This window comes from Ixodes scapularis, unplaced genomic scaffold (genome assembly GCF_016920785.2).
Source record: "Ixodes scapularis isolate PalLabHiFi unplaced genomic scaffold, ASM1692078v2 PGA_scaffold10__122_contigs__length_95168666, whole genome shotgun sequence".
Classification (NCBI taxonomy): domain Eukaryota; kingdom Metazoa; phylum Arthropoda; class Arachnida; order Ixodida; family Ixodidae; genus Ixodes; species Ixodes scapularis.
The window spans coordinates 71,020,696-71,041,823 of record NW_024609836.1 but is presented as its reverse complement, the minus strand read 5'-3'; the positions used below and the strand labels follow the sequence as shown (position 1 = coordinate 71,041,823).

The following is a 21,128-nucleotide window of genomic DNA, read 5'->3' as shown; positions in this document are numbered from 1 at the left end:
AACACTCTTACAACACGGCAGTATTTAAACACTACCAAAACATGTGATATGGGACTCGTTACTCCTCTAAGATAAAGCGTATTTCCATTGTAGGGTTGTAAAAAACTGGGTATCGTAAGTATCGTAAATTAATATATATATATATATATAATTGTTCCTTAATTCTGCTAAGCTTTGAGGCCGTCAAACTGTGCATGCGAGGCCCGCTACGCCGGAATTCAAAACGAAACTTCTGAAAACTGTTCTAATCTACCACTATTGCTTAGAAGTCCAGGGTTGTGTTTGCTAAATTTTGCATTGTTTATGCCTGTCTGGTTTTTACCAGACAAAAATTGACGTGGAATATTCTTTCGACCGTTATTGGTAACTCTTTTCAAAACACCACCGGGTAACATATTCGGCCGCCATATTTTGGGCATCGCTTTTAGTGCGAGACTTCTGACTACAACAAATTTCATATCCAGTATTGACGCAGCATTCGTGTCTAATACCTTTAGACTCGCATCCGCGACAAACAACGACTTAGCTCTCTTGCTCCCTAGACACGTGGCCAAAATAAGGCAGCCTCGAAGACTAGCGGCACCATGGGTTGCACTTTTAAAAAGGCTGCATTCAAGTTTCTATTATTTTCTAAATCTACCAAGGAAATCCAATGCCAACATTTCCTGGGGAAAGTTAAAGGAGCTGTGCAACGATATTCAATTGGAATGTTTTTCTCTCTACACGAGCTTAATGGCACACCTGGGACTCAAGGATACTCACACGCAACGCCATTGTCAAAGAAACTCCTTTGTTGCGGTGTAATTTCAAGGACAAAAGCGATCATTTTCATTCAATCTCTCCTTTGCAAAATTTGATGACGTAACTCGGGGATCGCAGTACACCCAAGTGACGATATTTGAATGCGGTTCATAGATTGGACCCGAGCATTGCGTGGGCACTCGACTTGGGCTCGTGACAATTGCTAGCTCGAGGAGCATTCGGGTTGTGAGCCGTGTCCAATCGCTGCAACGATGACAACAGCCGAGCCATAACAACGTCTGGAACTCAGCGCGTGTCCTGCGCTTTGCCAACCCCAGCGCGTGGCTATGATCAACACTGGCGGCATATAATCGGCTCCAGATCACGTGGCCGCTTGTTCTGGGTGCGAGTTGAGGGGGTGAACGCTGCTCGTTTTTCTTTAATTTTTTTCTGGGACTTCTATTGCGTGGGGTGAAAAACGAACGCCTGTTTCATAGGTCATTAACGTTAGGGATCCGTTTTAAGTGGTATTTGCGCAAAGTACAAAAATTGTTGCATCGCTCCTTTAAACAATTCAAAAGTTGCGAGCGAGTGTGAATAAATAAAGCTGAGATGAAAAGTTTCTTTGGTGCAGCTTGCGAGCGCTATGCTCGTGGTCAGCTTTCAGTGGCATTTTCGACAGGGGGGCACATACACAGATATTAGCGGCGAGATGTTTTGGTGGCGCCCTCCTACGGTTCCCCCTTGTGACGTCATTACCTTGCCAACAACAAGTTCGATGGTGTTTGTAAATAGCATGGTGGAAGCTTGAAATCATTGCGCTCTCAAAGGAAAACTGCCAACACCGTCAAAATTAGTTCTTTCATTCCTCTTATTTCCGTCGATGATAAATCCCCTTTCCTACGTCATAGTCAGCGTTCGGCTAATCGTGGAAGGCCGACCACAGCGACGCTTTCGGTCGCGCACGGGGCTAATAATCGGCGTTCAAGCACGCGCACCTGTACATCTGACAGCATAGCCATTGGACGTCCACAAAAACGCGACGACTTTACCGACGCCGTGCCGGTTGCAAAGTGATACTCGTTCACTTCGTTTGATTATGCTGTTTTGTGTTACATAGAACTCAAATCGAAGGGTTTACTTTTTACGCGCGGGGCGTACGCTTTACTTCTTGATTCAACCTCTTTCAAGCTGAGGTCACGGTCAAAAACATCGACGCGTATTGAGTAAGTGCAGCCATCTTGAGATCTAAGCGATCACGCTAAGGACGCTGAGGGCAGTCCGCTCTACAACTTGTGAAGCGGAGCGCACGCTCACTCCGCTAACTATACGCTCCAACTCAAAGCGGGCCACGCATGCGCGGTGGAGACGATGCTTCTTGCAGAGCGTAAAGTAGAGCAAAGAGGGCTCATAAAAGTGGCCTACTAATACTCACAGATTACGAACGCGCTCGTCGTGACTTGTCCTGACACTGCCCATGTACACCTTTTCACCAGACAGAGCAGCTGTGCTAGAAACAATGGAAATGCGAAATTTACACAAACCATGCAGGGTCTCACCTGTGAGCACAGCTCCAGTTTCGCCAGGGTCAACCAAATATGTTTGTTCATGTTAGCGAGCAGGTGGTCGAACCTCTCGTTGATGTGACCCACGATGAGGTTCACAGAACTGAAAAACGCCGACAACTTCCGTCCAAACGCTCATCCAAGTACGAACAGACGGTTGGGGTAGGCCAGTCGAGGAAGAAACATGCAAAGCGTCTCGCCAGATTGGCAACACCCTGCGCCGATCTGTCGGGTGCCGCTATTTGGAGGCCCGCATGCAGAGCAGCCAGGTCCTTCTTTAAGCAGGTTAGCTTCCTAAAGGGTTTCTTTTCTACGTTGGAAATATCCAGCAAACTGCGTTCGGAAAGGAAGCTTCGGCGCTTGATGGCGCGAGGGATACGAATCATAGATTCGATGTCCCGCCAGCTTAATCTCGTTAGTAGAAGTCTCCTTCCTTGAGAACAGCGGGGATTCATCGTGCAGATGCCCTGCTAGCCTTGAGCAACACTGTACTCGTACTACGCAAAAGGACGTACTCGCAATGCGCAAACTTCGTTCTTTTCTTTTATTTTTCTACTTCGAATAAGTAAACCTGTGTCATTTTTAATTTGAGTGAAGCAGAAGCTACAAGAGCGAGTGCTCGCCTTTCAGCGTCCTTAATAAGCACGCGCGCTCGTGCAGTGCAAGTACCGTTTAGAGCAACATGCTCATGCTTATACCTTCGGCTTCACTCGCAGACAAGGTAGAACGATTATATTTATATTTTATAGCATAATATTTCTTCAGGTGTGTGCCTACTCTTTTGTGTTCATTATTGTCGCCTTCGTTTTTACTACCTCTACAAACAAGCTCCCTTTCACTCTCTTGGTGTTAACGTTTAAGTTTTTTTGTCTTACTAGTACTATAAACGTCCACTTGTGGGGCTACGCAAGCAAATTTTTCGAACCCGCTCAAAACGCTCTTACGCTGAAGAAAGACGCTCTACTAAAACGCGTTTTTGGACCTCCGCTTTCCATTCCGGCGAAGCAGGCCGCGCATGCGCAGTTTGGCACCCCCGGAGCGGAGCGGAAAATGAAAACGGTATACTAAAACTCTCTATTATTTCTGTCATCACATTAAACCGCTGTCATTTTTTTTTGTTTACGCATTTTTGAGCATTCAAGCGACTGTTGTATAAATGCACACGTATTTCATCGATTTATTTACAACCGCATACAAGACGTTGAGGAGTGGACAGGAACAGGGTAGACTAGCTGAGATATAGTATCTAGCCAGATGAAGCTTGCAGCGAAGTTCAGCAATGATTTCCCCATGACGATTCTCAAGGCAGTTGGCCATCGACGCCATCTTTGTAAACGGTTAATTCAGACAAATTGAACCGACGGTGAGTCACGAGAATGGCTTGATATGAAATCAATGACTCTCTAAACTGCAAACACCAAGGATGTTTGTCATCAGTCATTTTACCATGAGCAGCAAGACCGATCTTTTCACTCGGGGCATCAAGTGACATACCTATCTAAGACAGTGCTGTCCAGGCTTCAGTCATGTTTTTGTTGTTGTTTTTTGTACCACAAAAAAAAGTTAAAAAAAAACAAACAAACAAACAAAAAAAAAAACTTACATGACAATCGCCTGAGTGCCCATTCACACAAGACTGTTTGCTTAAATTGCATTATGGGTCACCCGGACATTCGTGCTTCGAATTTGGCATGCAAAACTACTCCTTATTTTTTCGTTTTTTTTTTGTTTTTTTTTTTTTTGTTACGTTTCGTACAAAGCGAACCAATTTGAATAAAAAGCACTGGAATATAATTATTGTTCAGAAGCAGCCGCTCTTCCAAGCATCGTTCGTGCCGAACCAAGCTCAGTTGAAGCAGCCTAATCGGCTGCGAGGCGACGAGCAATACGCGGTGAAGACCAGTAAAATACGCCCACCTCACAAAGCTTGCTTCCTGCATTGGAATTGGAATTCTTTCGTATTATAATAGCCAAGCCAAACACTCCTTTACTTCACATTAGCGTTCTCGCCTGACGGGAAGCGGAAGAGACTTTTGCCGTTCTCTGACCAGCTTCGGCACCCGAAAGCACAGCAAGCAGGCACATGGGAGTCGTGGACTACTGAACGTTAAGATGTGACTCCATGAAAATGCGAGCGCCACGTCACTGAGTGGTTAAGAAGCGACCCGGAGCGTTGCAGCAGAAGCTCGCTGGACCCAATATGGTGGCTCATGGCGGCGATTAGAAAAAGTGATAATGATAGTGATGGCACACGTCTCGCGTGACTGCTGCCGTACAGTCACATGTCGCAGGAAATCAAAACATACACGGCTAGAGTGGGACTAGCTGTTGTCGGCAAAGCATTAAAGAATGGGAATGCGGTACTCTCACACAGTATCCAGTATTCGCGCTGAAGAAAATGAGCCATCTGCATTAAGCCCTTATTTCAAACTCTGTGTACTTTCCGCCCATTAAAAAGCAGGGCGATGAGATTAAGCCCGCTTTTAATCTAGCCACATCCCGACACCGCCGTGTCCTTCCTCACGATAAAGTTCATCTGCTATGGTCACCGTCTCCATGGCAACGAAGTGTCTGCTGATTGAACGTACAGGTAAACGCAGAGTTCGAAGCAACAGCCGACGCCATTTTCTGAGTACCGTCTGCTAAAGTGAACGAAATTCCAGCGCTCGTTTTTTTAGCTTTAATGTGTTACGTGTTGCAGCATAACCTCAAAGATAGCAATCTTTCGCTGAAAGGCACAAGAAAACTAATTTTAAAGCTAATTAAACGATATTTCAATGTGCACCTGGTGGACGCATGCGGAGCCTACTTGGGAGGTAATAATCTAGCAACGTTGGGGAACTTGCTACGTAGTCATGATGTAGCAAGTTCTATCGGAGCAGCGCCGCTCTTTGGGATTTCAACATTTTCCTGTTTAGCTTTTCTCCTCAACTCACAAATCGCGCATTGAACCAAACAGTCCAAGAAGACGGAAAGGAGGGACTTTCCTCTTTCTCGGACCCTCGTTTGTGCACCCGGATACAGCCATTTTCCCCCTAGAAGATTAGCCAGTCGCTCATAATTTGGACAAAAGTTGCGTTTCCCAGCCCGTTCACCCCTAAGCTGACAGTGCTATGGAACCAGGAAGCTACGTGCTCTTTGGGCCAGCCACACGCTCGTCACCCCACGGGTACCTCGAACGGCTCGGTTGTAACGCGTTGACCACCACAACGCTCACAACGCCACCAACGGCAACGCTCATAACCACGCCAGCCTTGCTACGCCACGAACGCGGGAAATCTTTTCTTTCTGTTCTTGTTTGCGCCGCATAACCCATGACGCATCGCGCTCTCCGTTCGCTTCTCTTTGAGCGCTTGCTCGAGTGCACCGTTTGGAACGAAAAATATAGCCTGTCGTTCAAAATACAAACGTGCGATTATCATTTACGGTTATTATCCGTCATGCATTGACTCATTTCCGAACGAAATTTGAATATTTCATTTTTTGTTTCCGTACCCCTTTAAACACGCGCCAAATTGAGCCGCCATTGCCGACCTCTTCTTGTCTTACCGAGATGCCGAGCCACTGAAGCGGGCGTTGACGAGCTTCTACAAAGGCCTATGCTGGGGAGAAGGAGGCACTAGCACCTAAAGTGGCAATAACCTGTTTTACTGTGGTAATGATGAAGTGAAGCGAACGAGATAAGAGGAAACAAAAACTGCAGGTCGACTCCGGCCTTTTCTGAAAGTTTCCAGCTTATGTTTCTTATGCATGCTGCGTACCGTTTGTGTGTTATCTTCCACTGTGAGAAATAGGGCTGCTAAGTGCCTGGCCATTCAAGCGTTTCTGCTCGACATTCAAGGAGAACGAAGGAAAGGAAGGACGTAGAACTGCCCTCGACGCGATTTTGCGAACAATGACAACTGTTCTCCCCCCTCCAGGAAATAATTCGTGTAAAGTCCTTACACGCGAGGGAAAGGGTCAGTCGCGTACGTTCATTTGCCTTGGTGCTGGTGTGAAAAAGGATAGCTCTCCCGAAAGCGTGCCCCAAAGCGAACTCCTCTTGGATTCCGTCCGATCGTCCAGATGTGACTGTCGTCGACACTGTAGTGCTCTGTGTGTTGTTTGAGATGATAGAAATTACAGAGAAGATACAAGCGAGCTGGTGAATTGTCAACATTGTAAACATCGTTCTCAAATGAATCCTTTTCGGATAACGGTGCACCATGTGGTAGGCACAAGATATTGTTCGAGTGTTAACACTTGCTAAACTGTATGTCCGAGTCCTGTCCATCGGTATAAACACCCGTTACTTGCGTACGTGAAATATACATGCCTTTCGGCTATCTCCTGTTGTAAATTATTTTTCGACAGCCAAGCGCTTTGTCGTTTTACACCCGGGTAATCGGACGGCGCCGCCAAAGCTTATCGTAAAAAAAAAAAAAAAAAAAAAAAACACGACAGTTTACTTTTTTTTTTTTACATTATTTATCAAGTCGCTCCGGCAACGGGCCCATCTCGACTTCGCTGTTTCCTTAGACAAAGGACACGCTCGTCGACACCTACGGTGTCCTCAGTTCAAACTTTTATGAACATCTGCAAGCCGGAGGGAGCTGCTTTCGATCGCTCCCTACAATGCTCTTATTTCGCGCATCCTTGTACACATTATATTTCATTGTTGTGGACGACACGGAACGCATAAATATTCTCGGTGTACTGAATTTAAAAGTACAAAAAAAAAACTGACGGGAAATTTAATCGCTGTAAACTGAGGCAACATCTTGAATACTCACCTCTGATTTCTATCGGTGGCGCGTTCAGTGCCGCTCTTCTCGGCAATGCCGCACTGACGGATGCCATAATCCAAGGCAAGAAACGCTTCCAATGAGTTGAAAAACACCATCCGCGGCACACACGAACACAAGAGGTGCCCTAAGTCGGATACCCAGTACTTTGAAGCACCCAGCAGCACTCCCACCGCGGAAGCGGCGCCCCGAAAAGCACTTTCTACTATCTAGCCACTCAGCATGGCAGCGGAACCTGACGTTCGCTAGATGGCGCTACAGTATTCAAAATGGCGATATACAGCGGTCGACCAAGGATGTTAGAAGACATGGAGAGGGCATGAGCTCGCCCCTTTGTCACGTTTCCTCACTTGCCCGCGCCGAACCTAAACAAACCTCCACAACTGGAGGCCCAATTCCCGTGATGCTCGCGGTTGTTGATGGTTAGACATCGGAAATAAAGAGGGCGCTAAGTTACAGACAAGGACAAAGGACAGGTGCTGGCTTCTCAACGTCAATTATTCTGGCAGTGGCGCAGACGTTGTTAAAAACGATTAAGGGAGGGTTAAGTCGGAAAAAAGAGACCCACAACGAGACCCCAGGTGATCCGTTACATGCACAAAATCTCGCACAATTAGGTAGCCGGGCGATTTGTTGTTCCCATTGCGTTTTCGGCACCTGGAAAGTTGGCGCAACTTTGCCCTAGAATTGCGGAAAACGCTGGAGGCAACAGCCAATGCACTATAAAGCACAGGAACAACCCTTACAAAAAAATTATATCTGGGCAGATCTGAAGATTTCAGATATGGCCATATCAAAAATTGGCCACATATATCCTGATATGTATATCTGCCAGATATAGCCTCATAATGCCACATGGACTCTGATATCCCTGGCCAGGTATGGAAATCCCAGGTCTGGCAAAGTATGGAAATCCCAGCCCTAGTCAGGCATATCAAAAGGACACAACCCTGAAACCAGCACTTTATATTTTTTTTTGTCTACAATTCTCCCAAGTGCCCTGGCCCACACTCGAGGAATTATAGGAACGATGATCCTTCAGCTCCCTAGTGATCGCTAATTTCGACCAATTCCATGGTTACACAGTTTCGAGTGTAATTCGTAGTCACCCTGAACAAGCGTCCCATAGGGCTCAAGGACCTGTCCTGTATCACTTTTAAAATTTCTCGTCAATGGCAGCATTTATGATACTGTGCATGCGATCCACCTTTCAACCTGGCCTGAGCCGCAGAAGTCTCTTACAATATTATCGTTCTCGAGATTGTTGTTTTAGCAGGAATTACTTAAAAGCATAGAAATCGCAACAAGGAAAACCGGGATGTAGCTCGGATTTAGCGGAGCTGTTTATAGCATTTTTAGCGTTTCTAACTTAATATCAGCGTCTTTGAAGCTGTACGAGAATGATATTAATGTAAGAGGTATGTCTGCAGCTCATCCATGTTGAAGGTTGGACAGAATGCACAGTGCTGACAATGGCGAGAAATTTTAAAAGTGACATGACAGGTACTCGAGTTCTATACACTTGTTCAGGCTGACTCCGAATTACACTGAAAACTGTGTAACCATAAATTGGTTGAAATTTCCGATCACTAGGCAGCTGAAGAAACACCGCTCCCATGATTCCTCGAGTACGGGCCGAGGCGCTTGGGGGATTTAGCAAATTGTCTATTCGGGCGTAATGTTAACACTTCGAAATAATTAAGCTACATTGAAATCCTCGTGAGAATTAGCAAAAATAATCCCAAACTTAAGCTTGCCAAAGCTGAAATTTTTTGATCATTTGTGCTAATATTTAGCTCGCGAACAATGAGTCATCCACAGTTTGCTAACAAATCACTTTTTTTACTTTTTTATATGTCGAAAACCGGCCGCCAGATAAAGCTGTATATGTGACAGATAGCGAAGTATATACCTCAAATGAGGCTGTATATTGTGATGTATCGCGGGTAAGGACCCAGTGGCAGCCGTTAGTCGCTCGACTCGTTCGTTTTAATCATGACTCCCGACTGACTGAGACCCGTGCTCTTTCAAAGCGCGCGCTTTCACCACGCGGGGATCACGCACATACATCACAGGCTACGTTTACATGGATGCGACAGCAACGCATCGGATCCAGTTAGCGAATCGGATCCACTACGTTTACATGGATTCGGATCGACCAGTAGCGGCACCTCGTGTCGAAGGACCACAACGCAAACCTCGTGACCTTCAGATTGTTCCCGAGGTGTCCGGTTTGCCTAGCGGCATGCAACGCAACGCTCCCGTACTCCCTCGCTCGAGCACTCGACTCGATCCGCTAGCGCATACATGGAGAATCTCGATTCGGATTGACCACCCCGTCCCCGCGGATCGAATCGGATCCGATCCGATCCGAGCCGTTTACATGGACCGAATTGATTCGTTAACTGGATCCGATGCGCTGCAGTCGCATCCATGTAAACGTAGCCATATATACATGCCAGATAAGTCTGTATATACGCCAGATTAGGCAGTATATATTCAAGAGAAGGTTTTATCTTCCCCAGATAAGGCTGTATACACGCCAGATAAGGCTGTATATAAGCCAGATAAGGCTGTATATATGCCAGATAAGGCTGTATATACTCCAGATAAGGCTGTACATAGGCCGCGTACAATCTATTATGTTTGATATGGCCAGATATGCCCCAGATATAAGATTTCCATACCGTATGTTCATTATGGGGTTGGTATGGTATATAAGATCCCACTAATCTGCGGAAAAGCGTACATAGGCTAAACTGGCCGATGTAGTAATGACAGAGCCCTTGAGCATGACTGGTCACTCCGGTCGACCACTGGGGGTCACTTGCCTCTGCATTGCTGCCTGTAAATGCCAGCCCAAATTCAGCTACATCACCATCATCGAGAGGGGCACAGATAAAACCACCAGATAATTATTGGAAGCTTGACCAATAACAAAAGAAGGGCATGATGCATGTGTGAGCCAAACATCGGTTTTCAGTGTAATTTCTTATGACACGTGCTGAAGCGATAGTGCTGTTTACTCCGTTGGTGTTTTTTTTGTTTTTTTTAGAGCGCAGCTCTTAGGCACCCGTTCCCGGCTTGAGCGGCGTCGGCGTCGCCGTCGGCGTAACCGCGCGGTGCATTACGGGTAAATTTCCCCCTAAATTGAGCGGAAAATTTTCCCCGCTAAATCTAGCGGAAAAAATTTCCCGCTAAATTTGGCGGAAAAATTTCCCGCTTAAGCTAGCGAAAATATTTCCCCGCTAAATCTAGCGGAAAAATTTTCTCCGCGAAATCTAGCGGAAAAATTTCCCCTCTAAGTCTAGCGGAAAAAATTTCCCGCTAAATTTAGCGGAAAAGTTTCCCCTAAATAGGACGCGAGCAGGAGAGGAGGAGGGGCATAGCCTCCTCTCCATACCTTCCCCTCCTTCTGCTCAGGAGTTGCGCTCTAATTCGGCGTTACAGGAAGTTGTAAACGGCTTTCATTTTTAGAGCACAGCTCTTAGGCGCCCGTTTCCGGCTTGAGCGGCGTCGCCGTCGCCGTCGGCGTAACCGCGCGGTGCATTATGGGACGCGTGGCGTCAGTGATGACGTCTTTAGCGACGTCATCGGCATCGTCACTGATGATGTCATCAGTGAAGTCACTGATGACGTCATCGGCATCTGCATTGTCATCGTCACCGATGACGTCATCAGTGGCGTCACTGATGACGTCATTGGCATCTGCATCGTCATTGTCACTGATGACGTCGTCAGTGACGTCACTGATGACGTCATCGGCATCCGCATCGTCATCGTCCCTGATGACGTCATCCAAGGAGGATAGAAGGGTAGGAGAGGACATGATGGCAGCCGCGTAGCCTCCACAAGCCATGCTCCCTTGCCTCGCCTCTTTCCCAATTTCCTCCTTATCCTCCTTACTTATCAGGCCAGCGTGACCACATCACGTGACCGTAGCTTTCGTCTAGCCTTCGATCTGATAAAACCTACCGGACGGAGCGCGCGCAAACCTGCAAGTAATCCTTCAATCAACCATCCATCTCACGCGTGACATGTCACGCGCACCAATTGCCAGAGAGATCTACGGTCACCTTGGCCACAACATCGTTTAAACTTTTTATGACTAGGCTTCACCAATATTGCAACGTGCCCCCTCCTCGTGCTTCTAACCTCCTTGACGTCATCAGTGACGTCACTGATGACGTCATCGGCATCGTCATTGTCACTGATGACGTCGTCAGTGACGTTGATGACATCATCGGCTTCCGCATCGTCATCGTCACTGATGACGTCACTAGTGATGATGACGTCATCAGTGACGTCATCGGTGACGTCATCGTCACGTGACCTCATAGGGATCACGTGACCCCCGTGAGGTCACGTGACCCTCGTGAGGCGACGGCGACGCCGCTCGGAGGGAGGGGTAGCAGACAGGATAAGGAGGTGAGGAGGAGGGAGGAAGAATATACCTTCCCCTCAGTACCCTTCCCCTCCTCCTCCTCAAGAGCTGCGCTCTAATTCGGCGTCACAAAGAGTTGTAAACGGCTTTCATTTTTTTTCCAATAAATGTTTAGTTGTGAGTCCAGTGCTTGTGTCGTTCGCATCTCCCCTTTGTCCTTGTCTGTATTTTTGCGCGCTGTTTATTTCCAATTACCGTGAACCAACTCGACTCTAATGTTTGTACAGCCAATCACGAAAGAGCTTGTCGAAAAAACTACGGTGCCAAATGTAACGACACAATAAAGTTTCGCATCATCTTCCGCGCTCGACGAGTGCGAGTATGCGTGGTCGTTCGTTCCTCGTATTCGCAGGAACTCGGTGATTGTCGACGACCATTGATGTTATGTTTGTGATGAACGCGGAGCAAGGCAGAGAGTTGATAGGTGCGTTGTTCGACACTCAGCCAAAGCATGATCGCGTTGAACTTGCTCGTGTATACGTCGGCCGATGCTCGCGTTGGTGCACGTCGCCACTGAAGGCAAACATCGAGCGCCGATTGTGTGTGTCCCCACGTATGTACGGGTGAACTTAATAGATGTTCCTAAATCGGAGCAGAAAAAGCGTCTGGCTGTATCAAGGTATCGTGACTGGCGGAAAACCCGTAACATCGGTTTCACACTTTGCGCATGTTGACGACAATTAGCTCAATTTGAGACGTTCAGCCGGCCGACGACTGTGCGTCATCTTTCTTTCTATTGTAACTTAGTTTTCCTCTTCCTTTTCATGTGTATTCTATATTCCGTTTCACCCTATGTTGTACCGCAGACAAGGCTACAAGCGCGAGCTCATAGCGTTGGGAGCTACTCTTAACGCACGAGAGCTTGTGCCTCCGAGATGTGTCCTAGAGCAAGGAGCTCGCGCTTGCAGCCTTTCCTGCGGTACATGTGTCGTGCTAAGTGGGCTGCGGGAGGATCTCGTGTTCGCGCCCGATGTATTTTAGTAGAGTTTTAGTAGATCGTTTCGATACCTCCGATAGCCCCGATAACGATACTATGCATGCGCAAGGGAGGCGGTGGCGGAGTATCGGGTATCGTTATCGGAGTCATGGGAACGATCTACTAAAACTCTCTACTAAGTAACAATTAACTTCGTCTCCATCACCCGATCGTCCCAAATGTTTTTTTTTCTTCTTTTTTTATTGAACAGCGTGTAGTAGGGAAGCGCTCCGGAATAGAAGTCAACGCATGAACTCTCACTGGAAGAGACCGGCTCTACACTATCTTCGACACGCTTTTGTCAGCTGCTTCAAAGTGCAGAGTCCGCTCACTCAGATCCTCTTTGATGGGGTCGTCATGGCCGCGGCGGTGACCGAGGAACGAAACTCGTCGCTTTCGCAGTCCGGTGAGCGTCGGAGGATTACTAATTATTTCGCCTTACTCTAAAATTTAAATTGTAACGCACGCGGGCCTTGCCGGTGAAACCAAATCCCCGCGAAAGGATAATCGGTGCGATTTTTGCACCCGCTTACACAGCAAAGCCTCATCGGGGCAACTCGCGACGCACACACTTTCGCTTCGCCGCCCAGCCACCCCAACCCCGACCCCCTCCCTCCCCCCCCCCCCCCCCCCCTCCCCGGGCCGCACCACAAAAAAAAAAAAAAGAATTAAAGACGTTTACAATTTCGTGCAATGCCGAATTAGAGCGCAGCTCTTGAGGGGGAGGAGGGAAAGGTACGGAGGAGGAGGCATACCTTCGTCGTGACCTTCACGAGTGACCGTCATGTCACGCGTGACGTCATTCTGGGAAACGCCCAGTAATGCAACGCGCGGGTCACGAGTGAGACCCGCGCGTTGCATCATGGGACGTTTCCCATAATGCACCGCGCGGTTACGCCGCTCAAGCCGGAAACGGGCGCCTAAAAGTTGCGCTCTAAAAAAAAAAAAAAGTTGCACGTGACGTACGCACCAGGTTTCTCGATGTTTACAAAATCTTGTTGACGCTTACAGTCTCCTTGTTTACATTTTTTTTTTTTTATGATTAGGCTTTAAACGAATGGCGTCATGTCCTCTCCACGTCTTTCGGTCCTCCTTGCGGAAGATGCTGAAATCCGCACGCGGTCGAAGCGGTCGCCTGCCGGACGCTTGGCGGTTCCGACGAGACTTGACGCAAGCTCGAGCCTGAGATTAGAATTAATTTTCCCCGAGCAGAAGAAAGTGAGCAGTGACCGCGCTAGGCGCGGTCATCGCTCACTTCCCTCTGCTCGGGGAAAATTACTTCCCTCTGCTCGGGGTGTGTTTGGAAGCCTAGCTCCGAGCTCCCTGAAGAGGCTCCGCCCTGTTACAGCCAGCGATGTCTCCCGTCATATAGACGCCATCGACTTGAACCCCGTTGTGGGGTAGAAATGCAAAGGCTAGCCGCGCCCACTGTCACCCTCCAAACAGAGCGAGCTGCTCCTCGCCCTGTCTCAGCTAGCCTTTGCATTAATCCTCTCGTCGCCTCCTCTCTCTCTGTTTGTCGTCGCGTAGAGTCACTCCAAAGATCGTGCGCACAGCGGATCTGTCATGAAGGCGTTTACTCCATTACTCCTTTTTGCCTCGCGTAAAGAGAAATACTTGGCTCGGGGCTCTGCTTGAAAGCCCGACATCTCTTATCGAGATAAGTGCACCCGGCATCTGCCGGAACGCCGGTATTTTAATGGTATCTTACGCCTCGCACCCTTTCCACGCCACCCATGGAACGAGGTAGCTTTTATCGAAGGTAAACAAACCGCTCTTTGTTACGCTTTCGTCTCTCTCCGAACGTAACCATTTTCAAAGCAGTTTTTCTTTCATCGAACCCCTAGAATCCCAGAAAATATGTCCATCTGTCCGTCCGTGCATTTCGCCGCTAAATTTAGCGGGGAAATCGATGTCACTTATCCTGACTTCGTGATATCAACTTGACACCAAGGATTGATCCCGCGGCGTCAAACCACGCACCTAACGTCACGCAAAAAATGTCCCGGTTAATATACACCAACTCATGTTTACAAGCAAACCGGAGCGCCCCTAGCGGACGCCAACGGCGCCGCGCATGCGCGATGGGGGTGTGGGCAAGAAGCTCGCCGTCGCCCATAAACAAACCGTTGAGATGCGATGTTGTCGGCGTCGGTGTGAGTCCCCCTGCCCTTTTTCGCGTTCGAATTGTTGATTCTACGTCTTCCTGGCGATGTCTGACTATCGTGAGCGGCGTCAGCGAAATTACCGAGGCTCGTTACACCGCAAAACTTCGCGTGAATAATGTGACATGTGGCGATTCATTCCGCGTGGACGCCGCAGTATATGTACGCTAATGCCTGATTCGCATAATGAGATTTCGCTCGCAATTTTCAGTCGCGACGCCGCTCGGGCTACAAAAGCGTGAACCGTAGCTGAGATGGTCGACGTCGATACTGAAAATCGCAAGCGGAATCGGACCAAGTGAATTAGGCATAACAAGTCGGTGATGGTCACTGGTAACAATGTTCAACATCTCCTTGTATCTATTGTTTACATCGAGCCTGCTTACCAACCTTCAAATTTAAGTCTTTTGAGGCCTGCACTTACTCCTTATCGCAAGTACCGGGCCAACGTTTGGTCTACGGGCGGCGTCGTTTAAGAGAGCAGACGACAAGCAGAAACGTTTGAAAGAGCAGACGACAGTTCGAACTATCAGGCGACCGTTTGAACTTGAAGACGCACTGAAGGTAGTCCGCAGGTGGTCCCCACAACTTGACGGTTTTCTGGCGTTCATGTTGGAACAAAACACATAAATCTGATGACCACAAGTATCCGTGAATTCAATCCAAAGTGCTTCCCGCCCAAGCAATCGTTGTCCGACGGCGTCTGCTTTTCCCTTTTCACGGCACATATCCAGATTCTTGGACGAACCGAGCACGTGAAAACTCACCTTCAAACCTTTCTCGACACTTTTGGTACGGCTCCAGTCGCGGCGTATTGACGAGAAGGCAGGTTTTGTCTGGTTCCTTTCAAAACAACGCACGAATACACGTCTGACATGGGGACTTCTGCCCACAGCCCCAGGCCGGAAGTGCGACCGACGCGCCACCACCGCGCCGTGATGTCACAGAGTTGAGTTCGTGCATACTCACAAAGCCTGGCTGTTTGACGACGTAACCAAAGAGTGCCCTCTCGCAGATTTGGAGCGCGAGGATCTGGCAGCACACAGCATTTCTGGGAGAGTCTGTAGTCAGCGCACAGCTTTTGCAGCGGCGAGGACCCGAAACATGGTTTACAACCCCGACGCGAAAAGAAGCGGCTGCGCGAGGAACGCGAGGAGCACGAGCGCACATTCCATCGCTCGAGACAAGTGTGTTTCGGCGTCTCGCCGCAGCGGGGCGCCCGTCACGTGGCTCTCCTCTCATCCGTTGTGCTCTACCCTTTGAATTTCGGCGGCCGCGTGGCGATCTGCCAGGCTTTGTGAGTATAGAAGAGGGTATAATCATACAAAAGGCAGTCTACAAACACGAGTCGCCACAACGTCCGCGGTTCGAACGCCGTGCCAAGCTTTATCCTTGAACACATTGCCATGCGGCATTCGAAACACGGATCTCGCGGTGACTCGCGTTCAAAGCTGTTTGCAGACTGTCTTTTGTATGGTGTATAAGCAGTGTGAGCCCGACTTAATAAGGCGGAGACTCTTCCAGGGGCTCCAATATAGGCTTCCAGACAGGCCGCATTACGTGCGGTCACTCCTCTCTTCGCTCCGCTCCGCCCGAGGAAAATGGTCACTACTCCCTTCGCTTCGCTACGCCCGCTCTCAGCATCGACCGGAGCACCAGCGCATCCAGCTTTGGCTAGCGTTGCCGCGTTCACTTTGGCAGTCGGTATTCACGGAATGGCGACAGCAGTTGCTGCTGACTTCAGACTTTGCGTTCGCGTGTGTGTCCATACAGCAGTCGCTTCGTTGCTATGGTGACGGTAACCATAGCAGACAGACTTTAGGGAGTTTTCGTAGATCGTTTTCTCCGTCCTGCAACGCTCTGTGCAACCCTCTACGATACCCGGAACTCTACAGTCAAGGCCATCGGCACGCTGGCGCAGGCGCAGTACGTTGCAACGGGCTTAGCGGAGTGGGAAACGCTGTGTACGAAAACTCCCTTGTATCGCGCAGAATAAGACGGCGGTAGCGACGAAGTGGCGAGATCATGCGCGTGTTTGGGTTCTTTCGCTGTGATTTTCGATGGGGGTGACAAGAACAAAACAGGGTTCAAAAGTAGCACTTTTCACGCAGGTGGCAGTTCTTCTCGAGCGGCTAATATTTTCACCAGCCTTACACAAAAAGCATCGTTCTAGCTCAAAATTTTTAATTTTTTTTTCTTTTACTGTTGCAGGGTGTTAGACTACTGATGTGCCAAACTGCGCTGTATACCGACACCCTGTGTGTTCTTCTGTCCTATGTCTTTCTCTGGGTTTGTCCCGTGCAGAGCGCAGTATAAAAAGGCTCTGGGCCCGTGTATATTGCGCTGTTTTTTATTTTTATTTTTTATTATGCCGATCAATTACCGTCTAGACCACCAGTCAGTCTTGTACACACGTTACTATAAAAAAGTAATCGATTACAAGTACAATTACTCTCGGTTTTAAAAGTATTCAATTAGCTTATACTTGATTACTTGTGAAGAAAAGTAACTGGCTGCTACTTGAAAGAGTAACCGCTAGTCTTCCGATTCCTTCAGATTTACAGAAGGACAGATTTTTTCGTCGGTTGGAGAACTGCTGTTTCGTGCTGTCAGTCCGTGGTTAACCATCCTCCTGTCCGAGATTAGGTTCGAGAATTTCTTAAGAGGAAAATTGTTGACAAAAGAATAAAAAAAGAGGCCCGTTAGAAAGGGGACATAAAAATAGTAACGGTTCCAAGTAATTTATTACTTCCAAAAGTAATCAGGGCCGGCTTGCTAGAACAGCGGCTCAGTTGAGACTGGGTCAAAGAAAGCACTCCAAAGGTTGGGGCGTGCGATCGTCTTGAGAGACACGGAGTCCCGCTCAGCTCGTGCGCTGGCTTTGGTAGTGCCCTCTTTCCCCCAGCCTCAGCTGAGCCGAGGCGCTGTTTCTAGTAAGCCGGCCCAGATTACTCTTCTCGGTTACTTCGGTACTCGGTTACTTGCGAAAGTAACCGATTACAATGATAATACATTAAAGGCAAAGGTGCAAGCGAGCTGGACAAGAATGACAGAAAGAATGCCTGGAGAAGGGGAACAAGGGGACAAAGCACAAACACAAATCACCAAAACACAGCTAGGTTACCTGACTGGTGCGCGACAGAAAAAAAGCGCCTGGTCCTGGTATCGAACCAGCAAGCCGTTCACCCTTGTTGGTGTTAGACTGGTGGCAGCTGATTAAACCCGTTTGCTCTACTGACTTCAAATTCGTGGTTAGCTTAGTTGGTAGAGCGCTCCACTGGAAATGGAGTGGTCCCTGGTTCGATACCAGGACCAGGAGGAATTCTTCGGTCGCACACCAGTCACCTAGCTGTGTTTGGTGATTTGGGTTTGTGCTTTGTCCCCTTGTTCCCCTTCTCCAGGGATTCTTTTCGTCTTTCGCCGATTACAAGTAATTTGTTCACTTGTATAGTGATAGCCGTGCAAGTCTTGCCGCCATTCAGCATTTTATTGTGGTGTAGATCAACGCCCCTTCTACCTTAGATGTCTCGATCTCCCCTTTTTGCTCGATCATGCACTTTTCTCTTCTTCCGACATCCTGAAAAAAAAGTTACTAAATACTTGAGTTAAATATCGCCATCTACAACTAAAAGAAAAAAAAAAAAGGAAAACAGCGTTTGTACGTTTCTTGTTTCATCGAATCATAATGTCATAATGGTGGAATCAGCAGCGATTTTTTACAGCCCCCAACACCCCCAAACTGTGTCGACGTCGACGTCGACCCCCCCCCCCCCCCCCCCTCCCTCAACAACCTCCAAACACACCCAGGCTGAATCCCCCTCCCCCAGAACTCCCTACACAAGACAAAGAAACCTCCCAGAAATGTATAGCAACCCCCAGATTGCAAATCCAGGACAAACCCCCGGTGAAATGGTGACTCCAACCTTCCGAAAACGAACGCGTTCCGTGAACGACGTTCCTCGGAAGGTCGTGCGCGCTAGAAAACTGGGGCCGCGGCAAATGCAGCTCACGGAGATGTGCTCTGCGAACAGAGCTGCAACGACCAGCGCGTATCAGGCGCTCTAGCGAACCAGCCAGGATGGTAGCGCCATCTTTGGGCATTGTTGCCAAACCGTCCGCTGGGGCATTTCCTTTTCCAAGGGAGGGTTTTTTTTTTTCTCTCCCTAGAAGCCTCGTTGTTCACGTCGGGTAGGGTGGCTACGTCGGGGAACGCAGCGGCGGCGGCAGCGGATTGCAAGACCCTTGCCAGGGCTCGTGTGACGTCACGACTGTACAAATACATCGTCGCGTCGAGATTGCGCCGCTGACCTCGCAGGATGTGTGTGTGGCTGACGGCGGAGGCTATCTCTTCCGACGGCACTCGGCGCACTGAGCGCGAGTGCCCGCGAACCATGTGCTGGTTATGGGTAGGCCGTACACTTTAGGGTTTTGAACAAAAAACACCAATGTCTGTCAATGCAAAAAAAATTTTTTTTTGGGGGGGTAATTTTGAAAAAGCGTTGATAAACATTCGATAGCGTCAAATACAAAATCGGTCCAAGACAGAAAAATACAATCTTGTAATTTTTACTCCAGCTGGGACTGTTTTTGTCCGTATCCTACTTTCTCACAGTATAGAATTCTTAATTTTTCATTAGTTTTTTTTCTTTTTCTTTTTTTTACCGATATTTACCTTTTTTATTGTCCATCCGAAACACAACACTGAAACACGCGGTTATCTTAAAAATAAATAAATGCACAAAAACATGCCCGATTCCTCCTATAAATAAACACATTTTTTTTTTCAGTGCTGATTATAAAGTTCTCTTCCTTTTTTTTTTTTCACACACCGATAATTTTTTTTAAAAATTAGTCCCCAAGCTGGTTTTCAGCAAAGGTGGGAAAAACACGCCCCCCCCCCCCCCCCCCAATAAGAAAAGAAAAAAGGAACGAAAAATACAAATCAAAACTGTTTAAAAAATACAACAATAAACACAAATAGAACAAAGATACGTACTCATCTGTGTTCTTGACTTCTTTGTGTTTATTATTTATGTTATTTTAAAGGACATGCGCAACAATTTCAGGGCTTTGCTTAAATAATTGTGGAAGTTGATGCCTGAAACTTCTTGATACCCTAGTTTTTATTTTTTACTTTCTTAAATGTAAAAGATCCAGGTTTTTCACATCTCTCAACTCGTACGTCGTCTTCCGGGTCACGTGCGCAGTGACGTCGATTGGGTAGGCGCGAGGTTCCGGTAAAGTTCTCTCTTCAGAGCCATCAGTGAGCAGCGAGAACTCATCCGCTCGCGACCGCGTGACCACGTGCTGGCGGGCGCAGCGCGAACAATATGGTGAAAGGAGGAAAGTCTCATCCGGGTCCGGCCATAGCCCGTCCGGCCCTGTCCCCCTCCCCCTTTGGCTTCTGGCGGCTGTTCGCGGTAGCAGAGAGAGCCGACGGTTTTATGCACCTAGGATAGATGGCGCCACCAAAAATCCGTATAATAAAAGTTTTGTCGATGATACCAGGTCCTTGTCGCATTTATATTTATGTTGGAACGACAAGATTTATAGAAAAGTTACCTTTTATTAAGCAGGTATTCGCACAACTTGCTATCTTTCTACAAGACCCCTATTGACGTCACGCCGCGTGGTTCTCATGGCCGCCGCTCGCGGCTGCAGGTCGGGGAATATTCTAATTTTTGTTTCGCTATTACGCGGCGGAATCGCAACATTTCGATGAAAAGAGGTGTGTTTTCTGTCATTTGTGACAAGGTGAACAATGTCAAAAGTAGAAGATGCCAATTCTATCAACTTTAAAATCGATCCTTACGTTTTAAAACGGTTTCTTCGCTGAAAAAAAAAAATAATAATCTACGTTTTTTTTTTATTTGTTTTGACCGGGAACGCAACCCTTACGGAACTGTCCGATAGAGAAACTGTACACGCTTATCTGCTTTCTTTTCTCTTACTGGAACCGGGGCGTCTTCCAAGAATTCGGGGCATGCACATGTTCCCTCGGAGATGGGGAATCAGTTGAACACCTCACAGGAAAGAAAAGCCCGAGTACTTTCCTGCTTCACTAACGAAGGCCACCTTAGACCACAGATTGGAGACGCGAGCCGCTTCAGGGTTCGGTTGGAACTCGTGTCGGTGAGAACACGACTCCTAGCCGAAAGCAGACGCCGGTCGAGAGCGACGCAGGGAAGCACTTTCTTTTCAAGGAGGCGTTGATCAGATGCCCGTCTTCTTCAACATAGACACCGATAAACGCCGAATTTGTTTTTCTGTGGCATCATTAAAAAAAAAACAACCAAAGCATCTCCAAATTGGAAGGGAAATGAACTCCGAAAGCATGAGTAGAACAACAGCGTGGAATGAAAGATGACATGATTGGTCGGATCGTAACGCCAGGTCGTCCCGAAACCTCCGATAACGACACCCGATGTCGAAGTAGGGAGTTCTAGTGTATAC

The 21,128-nt window shown here is 48.0% G+C and overlaps 1 non-coding gene across 1 annotated transcript; it reads left to right on the top strand.

Moving 5' to 3' along the window:
• Positions 1-17,921: 17,921 nt before the first annotated feature.
• Trnas-gga lies at positions 17,922-17,994 on the top strand. Its single transcript has one exon. It is a non-coding gene; the product is annotated as a tRNA-Ser (tRNA).
• Positions 17,995-21,128: the final 3,134 nt, after the last annotated feature.